General features: G+C 39.2%; 1 protein-coding gene across 2 annotated transcripts in view; it reads left to right on the forward strand.

Moving 5' to 3' along the window:
• RFX3 (regulatory factor X3) overlaps window positions 1-25,103 on the forward strand; it is a 337,494-nt gene that overhangs the window by 33,155 nt on the left and 279,236 nt on the right. Inside the window, exon 2 of one of the 2 annotated variants that reach the window (XM_040244701.1) lies at window positions 12,339-12,406. The exons of the other annotated variant lie outside the window; for it this stretch is intronic. The gene's annotated coding sequence lies outside the window, so the exon portion shown is untranslated. The remainder of the gene's footprint in view (window positions 1-12,338; window positions 12,407-25,103) is intronic. 2 annotated transcript variants of the gene reach the window in all.

Here is a 25,103-nt window from a genome sequence, read left to right on the forward strand (position 1 = left end):
GAATCCCGGGGATGGGGGAGCCTGGTGGGCTTCTGTCTATGGGGTCGCACAGAGTCGGACACGACTGAAGTGACTTAGCAGCAGCAGTAGGGACTGAACAATAGAAAAAACAATGCTACTCTTCTCATAAAATTGTTTTTTTTTCCTCAGAAAGTTACACTTATTTCATAAAATTGTGACTATTATAAGATGCAATGGTTTTACTAACTTTTTTTTTATTCATGTATTTGATCACAATAAACTGTGGAAAATTCTGAAAGAGATGGGAATACCAGACCACCTAACCTGCCTCTTGAGAAATCTGTATGTAGGTCAGGAAGCAGCAGTTAGAACTGGACATGGAACAACAGACTGGTTCCAAACAGGAAAGGGAGTACGTCAAGGCTGTATATTGTCACCCTGCTTATTTAACTTACATGCAGAGTACATCATGAGAAACGCTGGACTGGAAGAAACACAAGCTGGAATCAAGATTGCCGGGAGAAATATCAATAACCTCAGATATGCAGATGACACCATCCTTATGGCAGAAAGTGAAGAGGAGCTAAAAAGCCTCTTGATGGAAGTGAAAGAGGAGAGTGAAAAAGTTGGCTTAAAGCTCAACATTTAGAAAATGAAGATCATGGCATCGGGTCCCATCACTTCATGGGAAATAGATGGAGAAACAGTAGAAACACTGTCAGACTATTTTTTTGGGCTCCAGAATCACTGCAGATGGTGACTGCAGCCATGAAATTAAAAGATGCTTACTCCTTGGAAGAAAAGTTATGACCGACCTAGATAGTATATTCAAAAGCAGAGACATTACTTTGCTGACTAAGGTCCGTCTAGTCAAGGCTATGGTTTTTCCTGTGGTCATGTATGGATGTGAGAGTTGGACTGTGAAGAAAGCTGAGCAACGAAGAATTGATGCTTTTGAACTGTGGTGTTGGAGAAGACTCTTGAGAGTCCCTTGGACTGCAAGGAGATCCATCCAGTCCATTCTGAAGATCAGCCCTGGGATTTCTTTGGAAGGAATGATGCTAAAGCTGAAACTCCAATACTTTGGCCACCTCATGCAAAGAGTTGACTCATTGGAAAAGACTCTGATACTGGGAGGGATTGGGGGCAGGAGGAGAAGGGGATGACCCAGGATGAGATGGCTGGATGGCATCACCGAGTCAATGGACGTGAGTCTGAGTGAACTCCGGGAGATGGTGATGGACAGGGAGGCCTGGCGTGCTGCGATTCATGGGGTCTCAAAGAGTCGGACACGACTGAGCGACTGAACTGAACTGAACTGAACATAATGATTTGTTATTTGTCTACACTGCAAAATGATCAGGACAGTAAGTCTGGTTACCAAACATCCCATACAAAGTTACAAAATTTCTTTTTTCTCTTGATGAAAACTTTTAAGATTTACTCCCTTGGCAACTTTCAAATATACACTATAGTATTATTATAGACTATAGGCACCATTTGTATATTACATTCCCTTAACATTTTTTATTTGCAAGTTAGTACCTCTGTAGCAGGTCACCCATTTGCCCACTTCCAGTCTCCCTCCACTTTGGCAGTCATCTGTGTTGTTTTTATTTTTTTTTAATGAATTTGGCTTATTTGTTTTGTCTTTTAGATTCTATATATAAGATCATACAGTATGTCTCTTTCTCTGTCTGACTTACATATATATATGCTGTCCTCAAATAGTGATAGTTTTACTTGTTCCTTTTCAGTTTGGATGCCTTTTATTTATTTTCTTGCCTAATTGCTCTCACTAGGACTTCTAATACTATGTTAAATAAAAGTGGTGAGAGTGGTGAATTCAGCTAACAGTTTGTTAGTTTTGGTTATTTTGTCAAAGAATGGGTTTTTAGGTTCATTGATCTCTTCGGTTGTCTTTTTAGTCTCTTTTTCTGCTCTGATCATTTTTATTTCCCTCTTTCCACTCACTTTGGGCTTTGTTCTTCTTTTCTAGTTCCTTTGAAAAGTGGAGAGCATTAGTTGCTTAGTTATGTCTGACTCTTTGTGATCCCATGGACATAGCCCATCAGGCTCCTATGACCATGGAATTCTCCAGACAAGAATACTGGAGTGGGTTGCCTTTCCCTTCTCCAGGGGAACTTCCCAATGCAGGGATGGAACCTGGGTCTCCTGCATTGCAGACAGATTCTTTACCACACGGACTACCAGTGAAGCCTAGTTCCTTTAGGTGTAAAGTTAGATGGGTTGAGATTTTTCTTTTTTCTTGAGGTAGACTTGTATGACTATACATTCCTCCTAGAACTGCTTTTGGAAATGGCAACCCACTCTAGTATTCTTGCCTGGAAAATTCCATGGACGGAGGAGCCTTGTAGGCTACAGTCCATGGGGTTGCAAAGAGTTGGACACGACTGAGCGACTTCGCTTTTTCACTTTATATTTTGGTACATTGTGTCTCAAGGTATTTTTTTATTTTTCTTTTGATTTCTTGACCCATTGGTTGTTTAATTGCATGTTGTTTAATCTTCACACATTTATGAGTTTTTCAGTTTTCTCATAACATGTAGATGAGCTATTCATTTATGTAAGTGGGTTATTAAAGTTCTGCAATATTATTGTATTTCCATCACTTTCTCCCTTTAGGTGTGTTAATATCTGTGGTGCTTTTATGTTGGGTGCATGTATATTTACAAATACTATAGTCTTCTCTTTAGATTGACCCCTTTATTATTATGTGTGTGTGTGTGTGTGTGTGTGTGTGTGTGAGAATCGCTCAGTCTTGCCCAACTCTTTGTGACCCCATGGAGTATAGCCCACTGGACTCCTCTGTACATGGGATTTTCCAGGCAGGAATACTGGAGTGGGTTGCCATTCCCTCTCCAGGGGATCTTTCTGACCCAGGGATCATACATGGGTCTCCTATATTGCAGGAATATTCTTTAGCGTCTGAGCCATCAAGGATCCTGTATCATTATGTAATGCCCTTCTTTCATTGTAGTAGATGTTTTACAGTCTATTTTCTTTTTTTTTTTCTGGTAGAAGTATAGCTGCCCCAGCTTTCTTTTGATTTCTATTGGCATTCTATATCTTTTTCCATCCCTTGACTTTCTTTCTGTGTGCTTATTTATATTTATCTTTTACTCTTTTTCAAACAAATTACTTATCTCTGTTTCACTGAGATTTTTGTTGTTGTTAGTTTTTTTGTTGTTTTTCCCTTTCAGACTTGTTCTTCTCTGTCTTCATTTTGCTTGACTCTGTTTGTTTCTATATATTAGGCGAAGCAACTACCTTCCCAATCTTGAAGGAATGGCATTGTGTTTGGAAATGAACTGTATCTTTCACTCTCACCCTAGGTCTTGGTTGTCTGTTGAACCTTTGTGGTTATCCAAGCAGCCTGACTTATTCCTGATAGTTCCCAGTTGTTGAGGCTGTGTCCATAACCTATCAGTGTTCCAAAGGGAAGTAGCTTAGTCAGTAGCTATCTTTTAAGCTGACGAGAAGCTAGACCTTCAGACAGCTTTTTAAGAACACAAATATATACAGTCCTGTGGGACTGCAGTCATAAACACTGCTGGTAACCTGAAGGTGTCTTGAGCGTCACTTGCAAAAATCGAGGCTTCAGTCAAGTGTATGAGCTGTTTTCTGGGACATAGTAGAGAACTGTTACAAGGTCAAGGGACAGCACAAAGATGGTATTTCCCAGCCTGTTTTCACTGGGCAGCTTTGTAGTCTCTGGATATGTTTGGCAAGCCTTAGTCTGCCCCTCAAGCTAAAGTTATAGCCCCTCAAGCTAAATAAATTCTCCCTTTTCACTGAAAGATCTAGGATATGTTTCATTCTACTGACTCTGTGCTGCCTTGAAGATGATGCCTGCCACAACTATCTTTCCAATTGTTAATAGTCCTGTGGGACCCAAGACTGTCAGCCCCCCAGCCACCATAGCCAGATAGGTGAGCAAGGAGTGTTCCCTGTGTGTGTTGCCCATGCCTGCCAACTTCATTGAGACAGCAGGAGAGCTCAGGACTTGGGTGAGCCCACCATTTTTGACAGGGCCGCAAGAGAGTACAGGGTCAGGGCGTACCTGCTAGCACCTTCATGGTGGAGGGGAGCAGAAAAATGACCAGCTCCTGGTAGCTCAGACAGTAAAGAATCTGCCTGCAATTCAGGAGACCCAGGTTCAGTCCCTGGGTCTGGAAGATCCCCTGGAGAAAGGAATGGCTACACACTTGAGTATTACCTGGAGAATTCCATGGATAGAGGAACCTGGCAGGCTATAGTGCATGGGGTTGCAAAAAGTTGGACACGACTGAGCAACTTTTTCTTTCTGTCCCCATAGAGTTCAATCAGGTCTCTGTCCTTCTGGTAGATGCTTTAAGATTATGAGTGCATCTTATTCACATACAGTCTGCTGCTGCTGCTGCTAAGTCACTTTAGTCATGTCCAACTCTGTGCGACCCCATAGACAGCAGCCCACCAGGCTCCCCCGTCCCTGGGATTCTCCAGGCAAGAACACTGGAGTGGGTTGCCATTTCCTTCTCCAATGCATGAAAGTGAAAAGTGAAAATGAAGTCAGTCAATCATGTCCAACTCCTAGTGACTCCGAGGACTGCAGCCTACCAGGCTCCTCCATCCATGGGATTTTCCAGGCAAGAGTACTGGAGTGGGATGCCATTGCCTTCAAACTGCTGTTTTTGTGCTGGTGTCCAGAGAGAGTGTCTGAGCTCAAGCCCTTTAAAGTATCCCAGCTCCCTACAGTCCTTTGGGTCTCTTGGATGTGAGCCCCATTGTTTTCATAGCCAGATGTTTTGGAAGCTTGTCTCTTTGTTTCATGTCCTAAGGGTTGGGGTGCCTGATAAGGGGCATGCACCTCTTCCTCCTGAGGGAGAAGCTCTGGATTTGTGAAATCTATCCAGTTGCAGGTTGCCATGCTGGGATGAGGTTGTTGGTGAGGGTGCCTCTGCTCCCTGTTGTGATCTGGCCTTTTTACTGTTTGCTGGCAGAATCTTTAGGTTTTTTTTTTTTTCCCCCAGAGGGAATTATTCCATATGTAGCTGTAGGTTTGGTTTATCCACGGGAGGAATGTAGGATCTTCCTATGCCACTATCTTGGACTTTCTCCTTCCATTTTATTTTCTAATATGATAAATGAACAGGCATAACCAATAGTGAACTGAAACTCTTCTTAATAGCTGGAGAGAGCCAATATTGTTCATATCTTCTTAAATCTTTATTCAGATGTCACATTGCTAACTTGAAACTAGCCATATTGGGAATATTTACATTATGAAATGAGTCGAAACTACAAATTTGGCATTTTTGAGGGTGAAGGGAGGAAAGTTGGCTGATCAGTTTAATTCAGTCGCTCAGTCGTGTCCAACTCTTTGCAACCCCATGAATCCCAGCACCAGGCCTCCCTGTCCATCACTAACTCCAGGAATTTACACAAACTCATGTCCATCGAGTCGGTGATGCCATCCAGCCATCTCATCCTCTATCGTCCCCTTTTCCTCCTGCCCTCAATCTTTCCCAGCATTAGAGTCTTTTCCAATGAGTCAACTCTTCGCATGAGGTGGCCAAAGTACTGGAGGTTCAGCTTTAGCATCATTACTTCCAAAGAACACCCAGGACAGATCTCCTTTAGGATGGATTGGTTAGATCTCCTTGCAGTCCAAGGGACTCTCAAGAGTCTTCTCCAACACCACAGTTCAAAAGCATCAATTCTTCAGCACTCAGCTTTCTTCCCAGTCCAACTCTCACTTGACATGACCAATGGAAAAACCATAGCCTTGACTAGGCGGACCTTTGTTGGCAAAGTAATGTCTCTGCTTTTCAATATGTTACCTAAGTTGGTCATAACTTTCCTTCCAAGGAGTAAGCGTCTTTTAATTTCATGGCTGCAGTCACCATCTGCAGTGATTTTGGAGCCCCAAAAAGTAAAGTCTGACACTATTTCCACTGTTTCCCCATCTATTTGCCATGAAGTGATGGGACTGGATGCCATGATCTTCGTTTTCTGAGTGTTGAGCTTTAAGGCAACTTTTTCACTCTCCTCTTTCCCTTTCATCAAGAGGCTCTTTAGTTCCTTTTCACTTTCTGCCATGAGCGCGGTATCATCTGCATATCTGAGGTTATTGATATTTCTCCCGGCAATCTTGATTCCAGCTTGTGCTTCTTCCAGCGCAGTGTTTCTTATGATGTACTCTGCATATAAGTTAAATAAGCAGGGTGACAATATACAGCCTTGACGTACTCCTTTTCCTATTTGGAACCAGTCTGTTGTTCCAGGTCCAGGTCTAACTGTTGCTTCCTGATTTGCACATAGGTTTCTCAAGAGGCAAGTCAGATGGTCTGGTATTCCCATCTCTCTCAGAATTTTCCACAGTTTATTGTGATCGACATAGTCAAAGGCTTTGGCATAGTCAATAAAGCAGAAATAGATGTTTTTCTGGAACTCTCTTGCTTTTTCGATGATCCAGCCGATGTTGGCAATTTAATCTCTGGTTCCTCTGCCTTTTCTAAAACCAGCTTGAACATCTGGAAGTTCACGGTTCACATACTGCTTAAGCCTGACTTGGACAATTTAGAGCATTACTTTACTAGTGTGTGAGATGAATGCAGTTGTGCAGTAGTTTGAGCATTCTTTGGCATTGCCTTTCTTTGGAATGGACCTTTTCCAGTCCTGTGGCCACTGCTGAGTTTTCCAAATTTGCTGGCATATTGAGTGCAGCACTTTCACAGCATCATCTTTCAGGATTTGAAACAGCTCACCTAGAATTCCATCACCTGCACTAGCTTTGTGTGGAGCATCACTCCACACTAGCACTAGCTTTGTTCTATTATCACTAGCATCATAGTGATGCTTCCCAAGGCCCGCTTGACTTCACATTCCAGAATGTTTGTCTCTAGGTGAGTGATCACACCATCGTGATTCTCTGGGTCGTGAAGATCTTTTTTGTACAGTTCTTCTGTATATTCTTGCCACCTCTTCTTAATATCTTCTGCTCTGTTAGGTCCATACCATTTCTGTCCTTTATAGAGCCCATCTTTGCATGAAATGTTCCTTTGGTATCTGTAATTTCCTTGAAGAGATCTCTAGTCTTTCCCATTCTGTTGTTTCCTCTATTTCTTTGCATTGATCGCTGAGGAAGGCTTTGTAATTTCTCCTTGCCATCTATTCTTTGGAAGTCCATTAAAATGGGTATATTTTTCCGTTTCTCCTTTGTTTTTTGCTTCTCTTCTTTTTACAGCTATTAGTAAGGCCTCCTCAGACAGCCATTTTGCTTTTTTGCATTTCTTTTCCCTGGGGATGGTCTTGACTCCATCTCCTGTACAATGTCACGAACCTCTGTCCATAGTTCATCATGCACTGTCCATCAGATCTAGTCTCTCAAATCTATTTCTCACTTCCACTGTATAATCATAAGGGATTTGATTTAGGTCATACCTAAATGGTCTAGTGGTTCCTACTTTCATCAATTTAAGTCTGAATTTGGCAGCAAGGAGTTCATGATCTGAGCCACAGTCCGCTCCTGGTCTTGTTTTTGCTGACTGTATAGAGCTTTTCCTTCTTTGGCTGCAAAGAATATAATCAATCTGATTTCAGTGTTGACCATGTGGTGATGTCCATGTGTAGAGTCTTCTCTTGTGTTGTTGGAAGAGGGTGTTTGCTATACCACTACATAACTAGGTGTCATACACATAAACAAGAATCGAAATGCCAGTCTATGTCTGATGCAGGATATGACACGCTTGGGGCTGACACGCGGGGATGACCCAGAGAGATGTTGTGGGGAGGGGGGTGGGAGGGGGGCTCATGTTTGGGAACGCATGTACACCTGTGGTGGATTCATGTTAATCTATGCCAAAACCAATACAGAATTGTAAAGTAAAAATTAAAAATAAATAAATAAATTAAAAAAAAAAAAAAAAAAACTCTTTGGTATCTCGGAAAATTTAAGATCAAGATGGGCTCTGGGACCAAAAAGTCAGCTAATCATAAATGAATTACTTTACAAATTCAGTTCCAAAGTCTGTGGTAATATATGATCAAGACAGATTATCAACCAGGGGTTTTGTGCTTAGAGCCACTTTACCAGTTTCCTCTATGTTGCCTTCCAAAAAGATTAACTTCATAAAGTGACATGAAGATACATCATATCCTTTGAAGTTGACACCCTGCTAAGTTCTTAGCTAATTACTTGTTGAGTGATCAGAGACTGTCAGTGTTACAGGGATATAGAACATTAGGCATGACAAAAGATTCTGGGCTTGAGTAGTCAGAGAAGTCTTTAGGAAGAAGGAGGCAAAGTATGATAATATGGATCTTAAATGTTTTTAGGAAGGTGTGTTGGCTAGGGATATGGGGAAGGGCTGGCTTACATGGGAACCAAAGGCAGGGTATGATTTTGATGTGAAGAAATTGAAGAGTATTTTAGGAAATAATGAACAGATGGAGTTGAAAGAAAAATCAAGCTAAGGCCTTTAGCTTAACTGAGTAGAGCATAACCAGCAGTGTATATTTTAAAGACTGGATCAACTGTTAAGGTAAAGGAGATCTTTTAGGGAGATTAAGCTGGCAGATCTGTGCAGATAGCAGGGAGCAGTCTGAAGCCAGGTAAATCTCTTAATCATCTGAAAGGAAGTGTAGTGGGAAGAACCTGAGCTGTTAATTTAGAAAGACCTTGATTAGAATCCATCTTTCGACACTGTGGTACTTTCAAGTCATGGATAAGATGAAGATAACTAGATAGTTGGGTTGTAAGTAACACAAAAGGTGTGAAAGAGTTTAGTAAAGATTAAATGCTTATGCTAGGACTCAGTGAGTGGTATTATCAGTGCTACTTTTGCTGCTACTGCTGCCACTGCATTTGTAACATTTGATGGATTATAATGAAGATTAAAACTGGTGAACCATCAATGGAAACAGAATGTAGAAACCAGGCCCATCCTTAACACTTATGGATGCAAGAATACACATGGAAGTTCACTCATTATGTGTCTGAATATTTAAATACTGCAAATCAGTTAACTGTTAAATAAATGCACTCTCAAATTAGGGTTCTGATTTGACCGATACAGCTTTATAATGACCCACTCCAGTGTTCTTGCCTGGAGAATCCCAGGGACGGCGGAGCCTGCTGGGCTGTCGTCTGTGGGGTCGCACGGAGTTGGACACGACTGAGGCGACTTAGCATCAGCAGCAGCAGCTTTATAATGAGGTTTTAGAATTTTAGGATTTTTAATGTGTTCTGTTCTGGAACATAGTGGCCAAGGGAGCACTGGCCTCTGTCACCTCATCTTTGTCCTGTACTCCCCCTCCTGTTCACTGTATTCTAGGTTCTTTGCCATAGCGTGTCCACATGCCCACTCCCAAAGCAACCTTGCCTTACCCCTTGCAGACTATCTTTTGACTACCCCTTGGGCTAGAGGTGGGTATGCCTGTGTCTCTGTCCTGGGGACAATACGCCAGGGTTCTCGGCCTGGCAATTCAGAATCTTGGGAATCTGCTGTGGTACAGTCAGAGAGGTCAGAAAGCATTCCTTGGACTCTGCAGATTTTTTACTTCATGAAGTACCTGGACAGGGGTCAATAATGGGTTCTCTAAAGTGTAAGGCCCAAGGCAGTGCCCACTTCTGCCTGGGTCTCAGGATGGTACTGGAAGGGACCATCTGGTATGAGTGGCAAGTCAGAATTTGTTTACTATTAGTTGTGGAGGATGAGAAAATGAGAGTGTAAAAGTGAATACCTGGAGAATCAGATGTTAAAGAGTCTGCCTGCAATGCAGGAGACCCAGATTCAGTCCCTGGGTTGGGAAGATCCCCTGCAGAGGGAATGGCTACCCACTCCCTATTCTTGCCTGGAGAATTCCCTGGACAGTTGAACCTGGCAGTCTACAGTCCATGGGTCACAAAGAGTCTGACATGACTGAGTGTCTACTATAACATAAAGGACAATTATAAAGCCCCTGAGAAAGTTAGCATAGTATGTGGGAGCAAATGGGGTGGGACCTGATTACAAAAAAATACTTTGCTTGGCATTAAGTACCTAATCAACTTCTAGCATATTGCTAAGCACATAGTAGTGACTTAGTGTTAAAGGGCAAGATGAAGATACTTGGGTTATCTGGACCAGAGATGAGAAGAAAGTCATTGTAGAGTTTAGAAGGAAAATAAGTTCTTGTGGGGCCAGTGTGGAGTTTTGAAGGTGGGAACATCTTGCTCTTATTGTCATGGCAGTGAGTGAGATGCTTGTGTGTGTGGATCATGTATATTAAATATTTGTATGTGTGGCACCTAACAGTTGCAATTCTTTCTTAAATGAGTAATTGAATAATATTTTATGAGAACAGGCTCTAAGAAATGAATTGGATCTCAAAGTTAAAATCATAAGTGGCAAAGATTAGTATTATCCGTGAACTGATACGGAGGCTGAGAAACTTGTTAAAATTCAAGACATGAAGAGATCCTGAACAATTATGTTAGTATCAGAATGAGGTGGTGGAATATGTCTTCAAAGAGATGTTACTTGTAACTTGTCTGGAGAGGAGTAGAAGACACAGATAACTGTAGATTAGCTTGACTTTTCTTACTTGATATTCAAGTTAGGTATAGGTGAATGTGGTTGAAGAAAAGAATTAGAACTAAAGGAGTTGGTAGAATTATCTTAGAAAAATCCAATTGTAGAATGTATAACTCATAGTCATTTTGCTCAAAGTTATTATGAAGTATTTAGTCACTTGTGTGTGTGCATGCTAAGTTGCTTCAGTCGTGTCTGACTCTGCGACCCTATAGAGTGTAGCCTGCCAGTCTCCTCTCTCCATGGGATTCTCCAGGCAAAAATACTGGAATGGGTTGCCATGCCATCCTCCAGGAGATCTTCCATACTTACGGATAGACACTGTGTCTCTCTATGTCTCCTGCGTTGACAGGTGGTTCTTTACCACTTGCGTTACCTGGGAAGCCCATTTAGTCATTTAGTTTATAATAAATATGTACAGTAACGCCTCATGTCAGAAAATATATTTCATAATGATAATAAAGTAAGAAAATATGATAATAGGGTTAAAAATTGCCAAGTTATTTTTGAGAACTCTGGTGTGTTAATTAGTGTTGATTATTGCATTTTTGCTGTAACTGACTTGTAATCACCTAAATACACAGCAAACACCTGTGATTATTTTAGTGATCCTTGTCTTGTCTTGTTCAAGTAACTCCGAAAATGTGTATTTAGACTGTTCCCTCTTCATATATACTCAGCTGTGCTTGTTTGCTTTGTTATTGTTCAGAGTTTAATGGACTGACATAAAAATTTATGGCAACTGTCACTTAATGTCACCTTTACCTTTAAAGAAAAAAACAAGCAAAACTAAAGCATGCCAGGCAGCTATGATGTTGTTTACAGTTGACTAAATGATAGAATACTCTATACCTAATTTATATCTGATATCATGGGCCAAATTTAGGGCAAAAAAGATGTGAACATATATAAACAATACACTTAATTACATTTTTGTATATCAGTGTTACTCTAAATTTATTAGCCAATAAAAATCGTTAGTTTTAAAATAATCTTGCCCATTCTTCTCCAAACCAAGTATTTCTTTTTAAAATTTCCATAAAACTGAATAATCATTTATAGTTAGTTCTCCAGTTTGTGAAATGTTTGTATATTATTTCTGTTTTTTTTTATTTTTAAGAAATAAATCTTATTTAATTATTTTTAAGGAACGAATAAATATATATTAGCTGCTGATCTGGTCTCACTTTGGCTTCTCTGTATCAGGCTGCTCTCAGAATTGGCTGGTCTGTCATGTTCACAATTTTTTTTTTCCATTTTTCTACATTAACTTTATTTATCTTCTTTTTTTTTCAGTTTTATTTATTTATTTTTACTTTACACTATTGTATTGGTTTTGCCATATGTTGACATGAATCCGCCATGGGTGCTCGGGGCTGGTGCATTGGGATGACCCAGAGGGATGGGATGGGGTGGAAGGTGGGAGAGGGGTTCAGGATGGGGAACACCCATGGTGGATTCATCTTCACAAATTAAAAGTTTAGATTTTTTTCAAAGTATTCTTCTCTTCATTATTTTCCCTCACTTATATTTTTTTCCTAATTATTATGTTCATAATGTTTACTTGCATTCTAATTCTTTGAAAAATCTCTCCTTTTGTTCAAAATCAAAGCAATATTTTTTTGGCTACATTGGAAGCTTTAAAAATATAATTATACAAAGAAATACAATAAAATAATTCATTTGTATGGTAATTAATATTTATCTAGATTTAATAATTTAAAGTAATCATATAATTTCTAGATATCAAAGTATTCATTTTTAATGTTAACCTAATTCTTCTTGCTTTTAATATTTTAGGCCACTTGGTCATTCTGGCATTTTATGGTAGAGAATACATTGAGTTTGGCTCATGGAAAGAATATGAGGTAATTGATCCATGTTCTCTATAAATTATGAAGTAAATGTACACAAAACCTAGAGTACTTTAATATGTCAAATATGGAATCTCATGTCTGAATTTTTTCAATAACTTTTAAAATATGAGATTTTGAGATAGGTTTTTCATTTCTTAATGGTTAACAGTAGCTAATATGGTAAGGAACTGTATTTTCATTACTACTTTATATATTTAAGACAAAACTATATTAGAACTCTTCACATTATATGGTTACAGTTAATATTTTTAAATGCTTCAGATAGTTTAGCTCTCTGTGGGGCTATAGAAACCACAAGGGCATGCCTCCTTCCTATCCTCCTCCCCATCCCCCTTTAAGTAGGATTAGAGGCATGCTACACTGTGAAATAGGAGAAGGCAATGGCACCCCACTCCAGTAGTCTTGCCTGGAAAATCTCATGGGTGAAGGAGCCTGGTAGGCTACAGTCCATGGGGTCACTAAGAGTCAGGCACGGCTGAGCGACTTCACTTTCACTTTTCACTTTCATGCATTGGAGAAGGAAATGGCAACCCACTTCTGTGTTCTTGCCTGGAGAATCCCAGGGATGGCGGAGCCTGGTGGGCTGCCGCCTGTGGGGTCGCACAGAGTCGGACACGACTGAAGCGACTTAGCAGCAGCACACTGTGAAATACTAACAGCGCACACAGTTTATGGGGGAAGCAGTGAGAAAGGGTGTTGAGGCTCCTATAATGTGAAATTTCTAGGCGTTTAGAGGGTGGTCTAGTGAAAGCAATTGTGAGGCTCACAGGTTAGTCTTTTCCTGTTCCTTTAGTATCCTTGAATCACCCTGCATGTGCCTGTGTTTGGTTAACCCTGAAATGACACTCAGCTAAGTGCATGTGCCACATTCATTTCCATAGTTGTTTCATCGATTACTAAGCTTCAAATCTGTATCAGAATTAATTCAAATTAAAGATAGTAAAATATAGCAGCTGTCCTTATGAAATCCAGCCAATGGCATGGGAGTGTGAGAATCAGTAGATATTAATTATGTGGTAGAATAATAGGCTAACCTGATGTCATAAATCCCCTACTCAGTAATGTGCTGGTTATGTAAGAAGGTGCAGCGGTTTGTGAGAACTTCTGCTTCCACTACAGCAGTACTTTAAAGAGAGGCTTTCCATTGGCATTCAGAAAGGTGAAAAGTGCAGAGGTGGTGGTGGCGTGGGTGGTGGGAGGGGCATAAGAGGGATAGGCGTAGAGTCTGAGTACAGGTACGCTGTTCTCGTCACTGGGCTTTGAAACTGTGTTTTTACCTTCCCACATAGTTAGAATGCAGCTAAGATGCGACCCATTCAAGGTGGTAAAACATTGCTCTTTTGACATTTCTTTAGTCTTCAGCTTCTGTGGGAAGATAACCACACAACCTGCTGCTTAAGAGACTTAACTAAGACTCAGAAATAAGCTGGAGCTATTTCCTCCATTTCAAACCTGTGGTTTTATAAAAGTCCACAACAGGATGCACCGAAAATTTCCCTATGTGTTTTTCAAAATTCTTTATCAATATGAGGTTGCAGGAAAGATAAGGTAAATAGTTCTATGTCTAAGATCTTTGTAATATGATTTATAACAAAAGCTATGCACTCAAGTACGGCAGTTATGATTTAAGATGTACTATCATCACTGATAGTACATTTAAAGAGACTCAGTGCCAGCTCCTTCAAATAGTTTTCCTAGGAAATTTTGCAGCTTTATCATATTTCTTAAACCATTTGAATTGTCTTCTAACGAATGAGTCTTTTATTCCTTATCATTCATTTTTTATGATTGAGGGCATCTGATATAGACATTGATATATCTAATAATTGTGAAAGCTTGTGTGGGCCTAGAGAAAAGTGTTTCCATTATATACTTTGGTTAAAAATGCTTGCAAATAATGTTTATGAAAGATAACTTGAATTATCCTGAGAAGCCATAGAGAATAAGTTTATATGTGCTCTCCTCCCACTTTCCTTTTAATCTGACGTTTGGACTCTGTTTCATTTTGATAGTCTTAAACTTCTTTGTTATATGTGAAATAAGTAATTGTCCTGGGAAGCGGAGAAGTAGGGAAGGAAAAATTCTCCTTTTTTGCATAACATATGGGATATAAATTATAATATACTTTACATTTACATTGTAGATGACACTTCAAAAATTATAAAGTTCTTCTGTGTGGACAGCATCTCACTCAACTTTTTCGCTAACTAGTTATATGGGACCATATTATGTATGTGAAATCCCAAGTCCGAGAGAGGTTAAGATACACGTTTGAACACAGTTACACAGCGGGTAGTGGAAAGTCTAACATGTACACCCAGATCTTGTGATCTCCAATGTTCCTGTCCACTGTATTAGTAATTTTCAAACTGTATTTTCCAGTCAAGTTCTACAGGAGATGCCTTGGGGAATGTTGGTGGCTGCAGAGCAGGTCCATTTTTGTCTCCTTTTCTTTTGAGGTTCTGGGAAGTATTTCACTAGGAGTAGGGTACACAGGATACATGAATTGCTGGCTTTTTATGCGGGCCAATGACAATTGGCTTGAAAGTAGTAATATAGATTTTTAATAAAAATTAAAATAGAAACTGTTTGTATTAAATATATCATATCTTGGTTGTAAAGTGACATTTATAGGCCTTATCATTTTTATATCATTTAAAATATTGATTGTACTTAATAATCCCAAGCCTGGTGGTTAAGCATGTGTTAGTCGCTCAGTGTATTCAACTATTTGTGACCCCAGGGTAGCTCATCAAACTCCTCTGTCCATGGAGTTCTTCACACAAGAATACTGGAGTAGATAGCCATTCCTTTCTCCAGGCAATCTTCCTGAGCCAGGGTTTGAACCAGGACCTCCTGCATTTGCAGGCAGATTCTTTACCATCTGAGCCACCAGAGAAGCCCCAGTTAAGCATATTCATTCTTAAAAGTTGTTTCATCAGCTACTGTCTATGTATAGAGCCTTGAAAATTCTAGATTTTAGTAGCATTTATGAGTAATGCTAATAGTCTCATGGAATGTTTCCTTCATCATATTACAGAACTCTAGAGTCTTTGATAATAATGGATTCCAAAATATGTATTCGCCTTAACCCAGCCTTATTGTAACAATCTATGAAATTACATATCTGCAAATAGAAAATAAATTTCATCAGTGATTCAGCAAAAACATGAAATTTAATGATAGTTGGCAGAAAGTGAAGGAAAACTAAAGAGCCTGTTGATGAAAGTGAAAGAGGAGAGTGAAAATAATTGGCTTAAAACTCATTCAGAAAACTAAGATCATGGCATCTGATCTCATCACTTCATGGCAAATAGATGGGTTAACAGTGGGAACAGTGACAGACTTTATTTTTAGGGGCTCCAAAATCACTGCAGATGGTGACTGCAGCCATAAAATTAAAAGATGCTTGCTCCTTGGAAAAAAAGTTATGACCAACCTAGACAGCATATTAAAAAGCAGAGACATTACTTTGCCAACAAAGGTGTGTCTAGTCAAGGCAATGGTTTTTCCATTAGTCGTGTATGGATGTGAGAGTTGGGCTATAAAGAAAGCTGAGCACTGAAGAATTGATGCTTTTGAACTGTGGTTTTGGAGAGGACTCTTGAGAGTCCCTTGAACTGCAAGGAGATCCAACCAGTCCATCCTAAAGGAGATCAGTCCTGAATATTCATTGGAAGGACTGATGCTGAAGCTGAAACTCCAATATTTTGGCCACCTGATGCAGAGAACTGACTCATTTGAAAGACCCTGATGCTGCGAAAGATTGAAGGTGGGAGGAGAAGGGGACGACAGAGGATAAGATGGTTGGATGGCATCACTGACACAATGGATATGAGCTTGAGTAAACTCCGGGAGTTGGTGATGGACAGGGAGGCCTGGTGTGCTGCAGTCCATGGGGTCGCAGAGTGGGACACAACTGAGCAAATGAACTGAACTGAACTGAAAAGTTTATTACATATTCAAGATAAGAGTAATTGTTTAGACTCATAGCATTCATAGACTCACACATTTAATGTGTCAACAGTATTTTACCTTTTTTACTTTTAAATTTTTTGATTGAGATATAGTTGATGTGCAATATTATATAAGTAAGTGTATAGCATTATGATTCACAATTTTAAAGGTTATACTCCATTTATAGTATAAAATACTGGCTATGTTATACAGTATATCCTTGGAGCTTATTCATTTTATACATAATAGTTTGTACCTTCAGTGCCCTTACCCCATCTTGTCCCACCCTCCTTTCCTTTCCCCACTGGTAATCACTAGTTTGTTCTCTGTATCTGTGAGTCTGTTTCTTTTTGTTCTATTTAGTAGTTTTATTTTTACATTCCACACATAAAGGGCATTGCACAATACTTGTCTTTCTCTGTATGGCTATGTAATATGAGGATAATAACTTTTGCCTTGCATCCTTATGAAAATTAAATAATATATATGAAGTACATAATCCAGTGCTTGGTACAGCATAGTAGTTTCTAAATAATACAGTCATGCCTGGGAGATATTGCATATTCAGTTACAGAGCATTGCAGTAAAGCAGACATTGTAATAAAATGAGTCACATGAGTTTTTTTTAATCAGTTTGCATATAAAAGTTGTGTTTACACTGTTCTGTAGTCTGTTAAGTGTGCAATAGCATTGTGTCTAAAAAAATAATGTATACCCCTTATATATGCAAAGTATTTCTTATAGACATAGCACATTTATACCAAGTATAGTTTGAAGCACTTAAATATTTCTGCTTTGCTTTTATTTTTTAAGAGAAATCTTTAGTAAAATTAAAATGTTAAATGATTTGTAAGAAGAAACAGCTGTGAAGGATTTATGATTTGAAGCTATCATTTGGAAGAGGAATAAAACTAAATTTTCATTCAGTGACCATATTAACTGCTTTTTAATCAATATTTTATATTAAAGGTAATAACATTTGAAAGTTTACAGAGCCTCAGGGTTATGACAGTTGGCATTATTTTAAATGAAAATTATTTTATTTCAAAAGTTATATATGCTTAATATAAAACATTCAGAAAATACAGAAAGGCTTCCCTGAAGGCTCAGATGGTAAAGAATCTTCCAGCAATGTGGGAGACCTGGGGTCACTCCCTGGTTCAGGAAGATCCCCTGGAGAAGGGAATTGCAACTCGCTCCAATATTCTTGCCTGGAGAATCCCATGGACAGAGGAGCCTGGCAAGCTACAGTCCATGGGGTTGCAAAGAATCAGACACGACTGATTGACTAGACACACACAAAGGGAGTAAAAAAAAATCATTCTCCTCAAAGCTTACTACCCATCTTCTCACAAGATTGCTGTCACGTCTCAGAATCTCTCTAGTGAGTTTGCATGGGTATGCTTCTGGCCACACAAGTGCATGTTTCCTTTCCCATGGGCATATTCCCTTAAAAGTTGTCATGTGATTTGTTTTTTAACTTTTAACACTCATATTATTTCATGATAGTAATATTGTATGCATTCTTTTAGGCATATCTGCTTAAGCAGCTCTCTAGCTAGACATTTAGGTTGTATTCTGAATTTTGGGTTTATGGTTAATTACTGTACATACATCTTCGTGCTTCATCCAATAATTTTCTTTAAATGAGTTCTTAGGAATGTAATTGTTTGGGTAGAAGGCTGTGTACAGTTCAGTGTTTTGCTCTCTAGATGGATCATGCCATTTCATACTTGGAACAGTAACACTTTAATGTTTCATTTCTTTGCATGCTTTCTGCTATAGGTGTGATCAGTTTTTGTAATTTTTTTGTATTTATGCCAGGTAGATAGTTGGAAAAAAAATCTCACTTGTATTTGCATTTCTTTGTGGAAAATTCTGAAAGAGATGGGAATACCAGACCACCTGACCTGCCTCTTGAGAAATTTGTATGCAGGTCAGGAAGCAACAGTTAGAACTGGACATGGAACAACAGACTGGTTCCAAATAGGAAAAGGACTATGTCAAGGCTATATATTGTCACCCTGCTTATTAAACTTCTATGCAGAGTACAACATGAGAAACACTGGGCTGGAAGAAGCACAAGCTGAAATCAAGATTGCTGGAAGAAATATCAATAACCTCAGATATGCAGATGACACCACCCTTATGGCAGAAAGTGAAGAGGAACTAAAAAGCCTCTTGATGAAAGTGAAAGAGGAGAGTGAAAAAGTTGGCTTAAAGCTCAACATTCAGAAAACAAAGGTCATGGCATCTGGTCCCACCTGCTGCTGCTGCTAAGTCGCTTCAGTCGTGTGCGACTCTGTGCGACCCCATAGATGGCAGCCCACCAGGGTCCCCCATCCCTGGGATTCTCTAGGCAAGAATACTGGAGTGGGTTGCCATTTCCTTCTCCAATGCATGAAAGTGAAAAGTCAAAGTGAAGTCACTCAGTCGTGTCTGACTCTTCACGACACCATGGACTGTAGCCTACCAGGCTCCTCCGTCCATGGGATTTTCCAGGCAAGAGTACTGGAGTGGGGTGCCATTGCCTTCTCCTCTGGTCCCATCACTTCATGGGAAATAGATGGGGAAACAGTGGAAACAGTATCAGACTTTATTTTGGGGGTCTCCAAAGTCACTGCAGATGGTGACTGCAGCCATGAAATTAAAAGACGCTTACTCCTTGGAAGGAAAGTTATGACCAACCTAGATAGCATATTGAAAAGCAGAGACATTACTTTGCCGACTAAGGTCCGTCTAGTCAAGGCTATGGTTTTACCAGTGGTCATGTATGGATGTGAGAGTTGGACTGTGCAGAAAACTGAGTGCCGAAGAATTGATGCTTTTGAACTGTGGTGTTGGAGAATACTCTTGAGAGTCCCTTGGACTGCAAGGAGATCCAGCCAGTCCATTCTGAAGGAGATTAGCCCTGGGATTTCTTTGGAAGGAATGATGCTAAAGCTGAAACTCCAGTACTTTGGCCACCTCATGGGAAGAGTTGACTCACTGGAAAAGACTCTGATGCTGGGAGGGATTGGGGGCAGGAGGAGAAGGGGACGACGGAGAATGAGATGGCTGGATGGCATCATTGACTCGATGGACGTGTCTGAGTGAACTCCAGGAGTTGGTGATGGACAGGGAGGCCTGGTGTGCTGCGATTCATGGGGTCGCAGAGAGTCGGACACGACTGAGTGACTGAACTGAACTGGTAACTAATGGCAATTAAAAAAAAAAGTATATTAGTCACTTTATTTCTTTTAGTGATTGTCCACTTATATTATTAGTACCCTTTCCTGTAGGACAGTGTTGTCTTTTCCTCTTCCTTCCTTCTTTTAAATTTCAAGATTTCTTCATAATAGAGGGACATAAATTTTTATTTGTAATTTGTACTCTACATATTTTGCCATTTAAAAATATTTGCTGTTTTACTCTTTTTGGTTTGTTCTTTTAGAAATATTTTAGAATGTAAATGTATTATTTTTTTCAATTGAGACTCCTTAATTATAATAAGACCATTATAACTCATGATTCAGTACATGGGTTAAAGATTAGATATTTTAAGAAATGGTGGTAGTTTACTGATTGGAAACCATTTTGCATATGAGAAAGGTGGTGAATTGCTCATATTAGTTAGATATGTTTGCTGTAATTCCAGTTTCTACTGCAAATAAAAAAGAATTGTGTGTGAGAAAGATATTTTGATGGAGTTTGTTATAGTTACTTTAAAGCCAGATAGTCCTGGATTTATTTATTTCTCTCTAATTTAGATGGGAAGCATCTACCAAGCGCCTCTTATACATTAAACATTGAAAATGGATTTTCCACTTACTAGCTGTGTGACTGTTGGCAAGTTACTCTGAGTTGTCAGTTTCTTGACTCAGTTTATTTATTTGAAGAAGGGAGATAACTACTTTGTTGAGTTATTGTAAGGATTGGTTATAGTTTACTTGGAGTATTTAGCAGTACCTGACATTTAATCAGAAAACAATAAATCATAGTTTTAGTGTTTTTGTTCTTTATATTAATGATTAATTTTAGCCCATTACTGTATACAATAATATTGCTGTGATAGTATTATAATTTAACATATTGGGTAATTAACTGTGATTATTATAATTTTATTAAGAGAGAATGGTGCCTAACTAGATTTACTATACCTAGAATCCTGTCAGATAAATATTACTTCCTTTTATTTGTATAGCACTTTTGTTTTCAGAGCTCTTTCTCATTTCTTGTTTTATTTGCTCTGTACTATCTTCCTATAACATAAGCAAGGCCTGTATGATTTTACATTTTTACAGTTGAGGAGCTGAGGATTGTAGAGAATGAAAGACTTGTCCAAGGTCATATGGCTTATAAGTGGTTTTCAGGTTCATTTCCTTCCACCTATAATTAAGATTCTCACAGAACTTAAATTGACCTTCAGAATGGAAAGGAACAGAATAAAATTTGACTATAATTGCCAAGTCTTCATTTAACTGTTCATTTATATTTCTTGTGGTTGGTCCCATTCTAGTCATCTGAACATTGGCTTTAATGTTTTAATAGTCTATTATGTTGATGGTGGTTACAGTGAACCATATCTGGGGTATTCACACCCTTGGGAACTCTTTTTTCTTTCAGTTCGGACTAGGCCTTACTTGTGGCTCAGCTGGTAATGAATCTGCCTACAATGTTCGATCCCTGGATTGGGAAGATCCCCTGGAGAAGGGAACAGCTACCCACTCCAGTATTCTGGCCTGGAGAATTTCAGAAACTGTATAGTCCACGGGGTCGCAAAGAGTCAGACAAGGCTGAGAGACTTTCACTTTCACTTTCTTTACTTAACAAACAGAATGCAACAGAGTTAGAACTGTTTGAAGTCTGAGCATAAGCCTTAATAAAACTAAGTTACTTTTATGTTTTTGGGAGATCTAAACCATTATGTCAGAAATCTGGCTACCTTCCTAGAGAAATCATGTTGAACCGAGGCCACATGGAGAGAGAGGAGGGAGGGAGGGAGGAACGGAGAGAGAGAGAGAGAGAAAGGTGCCAGGGATCAGAGAGGCTGTGGAATTATGTAGAGACAGAAGCCCAGCCACCATAATCCTAGTATTCTAGTTAAGCCCAGTTCCTATCTTCCAGCTCAAAGCAATTGTGTGAGTGACCATCAGCAGGATGAGCAGATGAACTGCCTAGCTGAGCCTAGCGTAGTTTGCAGAATTATGAGAAAATAAAATAGGTGTTTTTGTTTTTTTTTCTTTTCGAGCAGTAAGTTCACCTAGGTTGCAGAATTGTGAGCAAATGAAATTTTTTTTGAGCAGTGAGTTTTGGAGTGGCTTGTTGCACAACAGTAGAAAAGCCTGAGAAGCTTGAGGTGTACTTGAAAATAAAAATCTTGCTCAAAGGTGTCTCCCTTTCTAGGCCCATTTTGACACTTTTGGTCTTTTTGTGGTTTGCTAATATCCAGGAGTGTTGAAAAGAGATGACAATAATGAGTAACTTTCCTTTCCAGAAGCTCTTAAATGCATAGGTTTGGCAGGATACTTGGATGAAACTGAGGTAAACCCTATTTCTGTGATGAGTATCTTCAGAGAAGTCTCAGGAGCTAGGGTTGCTTCCTCGGTTCAAATGTCAGATTCTTCTTTGTTGAGTTTCACACTCTGTCTTTTGTGGCTCTTTTTATCCCTATCAAGTTGAATTGGATTTGGCCTAGGTTTGCCAGTTAAGAACTAGATAGAATAGTCTTTCTTCCTCTCTTGAACTTGTCCAAAAAGATGTGGGAGGCCTTTTGGTTTGAGAGTAAAACTATGACATGGACTCACCTTTATTTCTGATCATTCAGATATTACTTAACAGGAAAGATATATTACTGTGAGACATTACTTATGTAGTTGATCTTTTTCCTCTCACAGATCAGTTTCTTCCTATTTAACTATAAATATTGCATATTTTATTCTATAATTATAATTTAAAAATTATAAAAATAAAAACATTGCAAAATGTTTTATAAGTTTCTACTAGAGATGAGAACTAGTGATCTAAATGCTTACAAGTATAATTTTAAAAACAATTTTGTTGTTAAAATGCTTTTTGTTTTTAAAAAATACATGAAGATTTATAATATAGAGCTTGATTGGCTTCTAGATTGCTGGAGTGAAGGCCTCAGTGTACTCCCTCTCTGTATAAACACAACAAAAACATGGGCTGCACAACTAAAATCAGCCATTTCAGAATTATGGCTGTTGATCAGAGCCAGAGGATGAACTAAAAGTTGTCTGTCCGAGAGAAAACTACTGAACAATGGACGATGGCAGTGGCGTCTGATTTCTGTCCACTCCCATTTTCCCTCCTTCCCCAGCTTGTGGTATAGCAAAAGCTGTTAACATAGTAGACAATGGAGAGATCTGACCACTCCTGGAGGCCCATGAAAAGCACCATATCTAGAGCACAGTTAATATTTTGCCGGAACTTGAAGCTCCCTGGGAAGACCCAGCTCTCAGAGAGAGACTGGCTGTTGAGTTGACTCAGAGCTCAGCTCGGTTGGGGGGGAAAAAGGCCTACGCTTTGGACTTCGCTGAAACAGTAGCCACTCTTGGCAACATATCTACCATTTAAGGTTGTGATTTCTGGTGGGGCAAACGAGAGCCTGGCCAGGAACTTAAAAGGAAATCCTTGAGGATTAGCCAACCCTAGGGAACTTTGAAATGCTCCAAGTACTTCTAAGATACCTAAAAGACTATAGGATGTGCAAGGCTTTGCATATGCCCAGGAAAGACCTGGGAAAGGAGAAGATCCACCTCTGGCTGATTTTGAGGCTCTGTGCAAGAAGGAAGTGAAAGCTATGGCCATCTTAAAAGCTACCTGAAGTTAAAAGGTGTGACTTCTCACAGATGTTTCTTTGGCAAAGGGTGGAAGAAACACAGGCAGTTAAAAAAGTCTTCTGACCAATCATTGGTTGATCACTAAATTATACTGATCCAGGAAGCCAGGCTTAAAAATAAAAACCTGAAATAACTCCAGTCCAGTTCAGTCGCTCAATCATGTCTAACTTTTTGGGACCCCATGAATTGTAGCACGGAAATGGCAACCCACTCCAGTGTTCTTGCCTGGAGAATCCCAGGGATAGGGGAGCCTGGTGGGCTGCTGTCTATGGGGTTGCACAGAGTCAGACACGACTGAAGCGACTTAGCAGCAGCAGCAGCAGGCCTCCCTGTCCATCACCAACTCCCAGAGTCTACCGAAACCCATGTCCATCGAGTCGGTGATGCCATCCAGCCATCTCATCCTCTGTCATCCCCTTCTCCTCCTGCCCCCAATCCTTCCCAGCATTAGGGTCTTTTCCAATGAGTCAACTCTTTGCATGAGGTGGCCAAAGTATTGGAGTTTCAGCTGCAGCATCAGTCCTTCCAATGAACACCCAGGACTGATCTCCTTTAGTATGGACTAGTTGGATCTCCTTGTAGTCCAAAGGACTCTCAAGAGTCTTCTCCAACACCACAGTTCAAAAGCATAAATTCTTCGGCACTCAGCTTTCTTCACTGTCCAACTCTCATATCCAACTCTCACATCCATACGTGACTACTGGAAAAACCATAGCCTTGACTAGATGGACCTTTGTTGGCAAAGTAATGTCTCTTATTTTAAATAACTCAGTAGCCACATAATACAGGGGATATATAATTAGTTCATGAAAGTACTAAACAAATAAGCAGCACCAAGAAAAAGAACAGAGCTAGTGATTAAAAAGTTTTAGTGGGGCACTGTGGAAGATTCTGATACCAGAATTGTTAAAATGTGTTATTTAAAATGGCTAGCTTTCAACACAAAAATTATGAAATCTTTAAGAAACAGAAAAGTGTGCTACATACATGGTAAAAAGTGAAAAACTACCCAACAAAAAAGTACCCCTATGGGAGTCTAGATTTGGACTTAAAAGACAAAGGTTTTAAGTCAGCTATTGTAAATATATCTAAGAAACTCAATGAAACCATGTGTATAGAACTAAAGAAAAATGTGAAATTGTTATCTTACCAAAGAGAATATGGACAAGCATAGAAATTAGTTTAAAAGAACCATATAGAAATTTTGAAGTTTAAAAGTATGATAACAAAAATGAAAAATTTACTAAAGGGGCTCAAATAACTGATATGAGTTGGTAGAAGAAAGTATTAGTCAACTTGAATGTAGCTGGATAGAGATTATCCACTATGAGGAGTAGAAAGGAAATGAAAGTGAAGACAACTTCAGGAGACCTATGGGACATTGCAGATGTATCAACATACACATAATGGGAGTCTTAGAAGGAGAAGAGTGGAAAAAAAAGTATATTAAAAGAAATAATGACAGAAAACATCACAGTCTTGCTGGAAAAATATTAATTGATGCATTAAAGAAACTTAGTATACTCCAAGTAGAATAAACTCAAATATAGACAAATCATAGACATCAAAATCTAATTTAGACATCATAGTCAAATTTATGAAAGTGAAAGACGGAGAAATCTTAAAAGCAACAAAAGAAAAATATTGATAGCTGACTTATCAGAAACTATGGACACTAGAAGACATTTTCAGAGTGTTGAAGGGAAAAAAAGACTGTTAATCAGAAATTCTGTATCTTGCTAAAATCTCTTTCAATGATGGAGAAATTAAGACATTTACAAATAAGAAAAAACTGAGTTTGTCACTAGCAAACTTGCCCTACAGGAAACATGGGGAATATTTCAGGTTGAAACAAAAGCATACTGGACGGTAAACATGAAGAAATA

The sequence above is a fragment of the Oryx dammah genome, unplaced genomic scaffold (genome assembly GCF_014754425.2).
Source record: "Oryx dammah isolate SB20612 unplaced genomic scaffold, SCBI_Odam_1.1 HiC_scaffold_1, whole genome shotgun sequence".
Lineage (NCBI taxonomy): Eukaryota > Metazoa > Chordata > Mammalia > Artiodactyla > Bovidae > Oryx > Oryx dammah.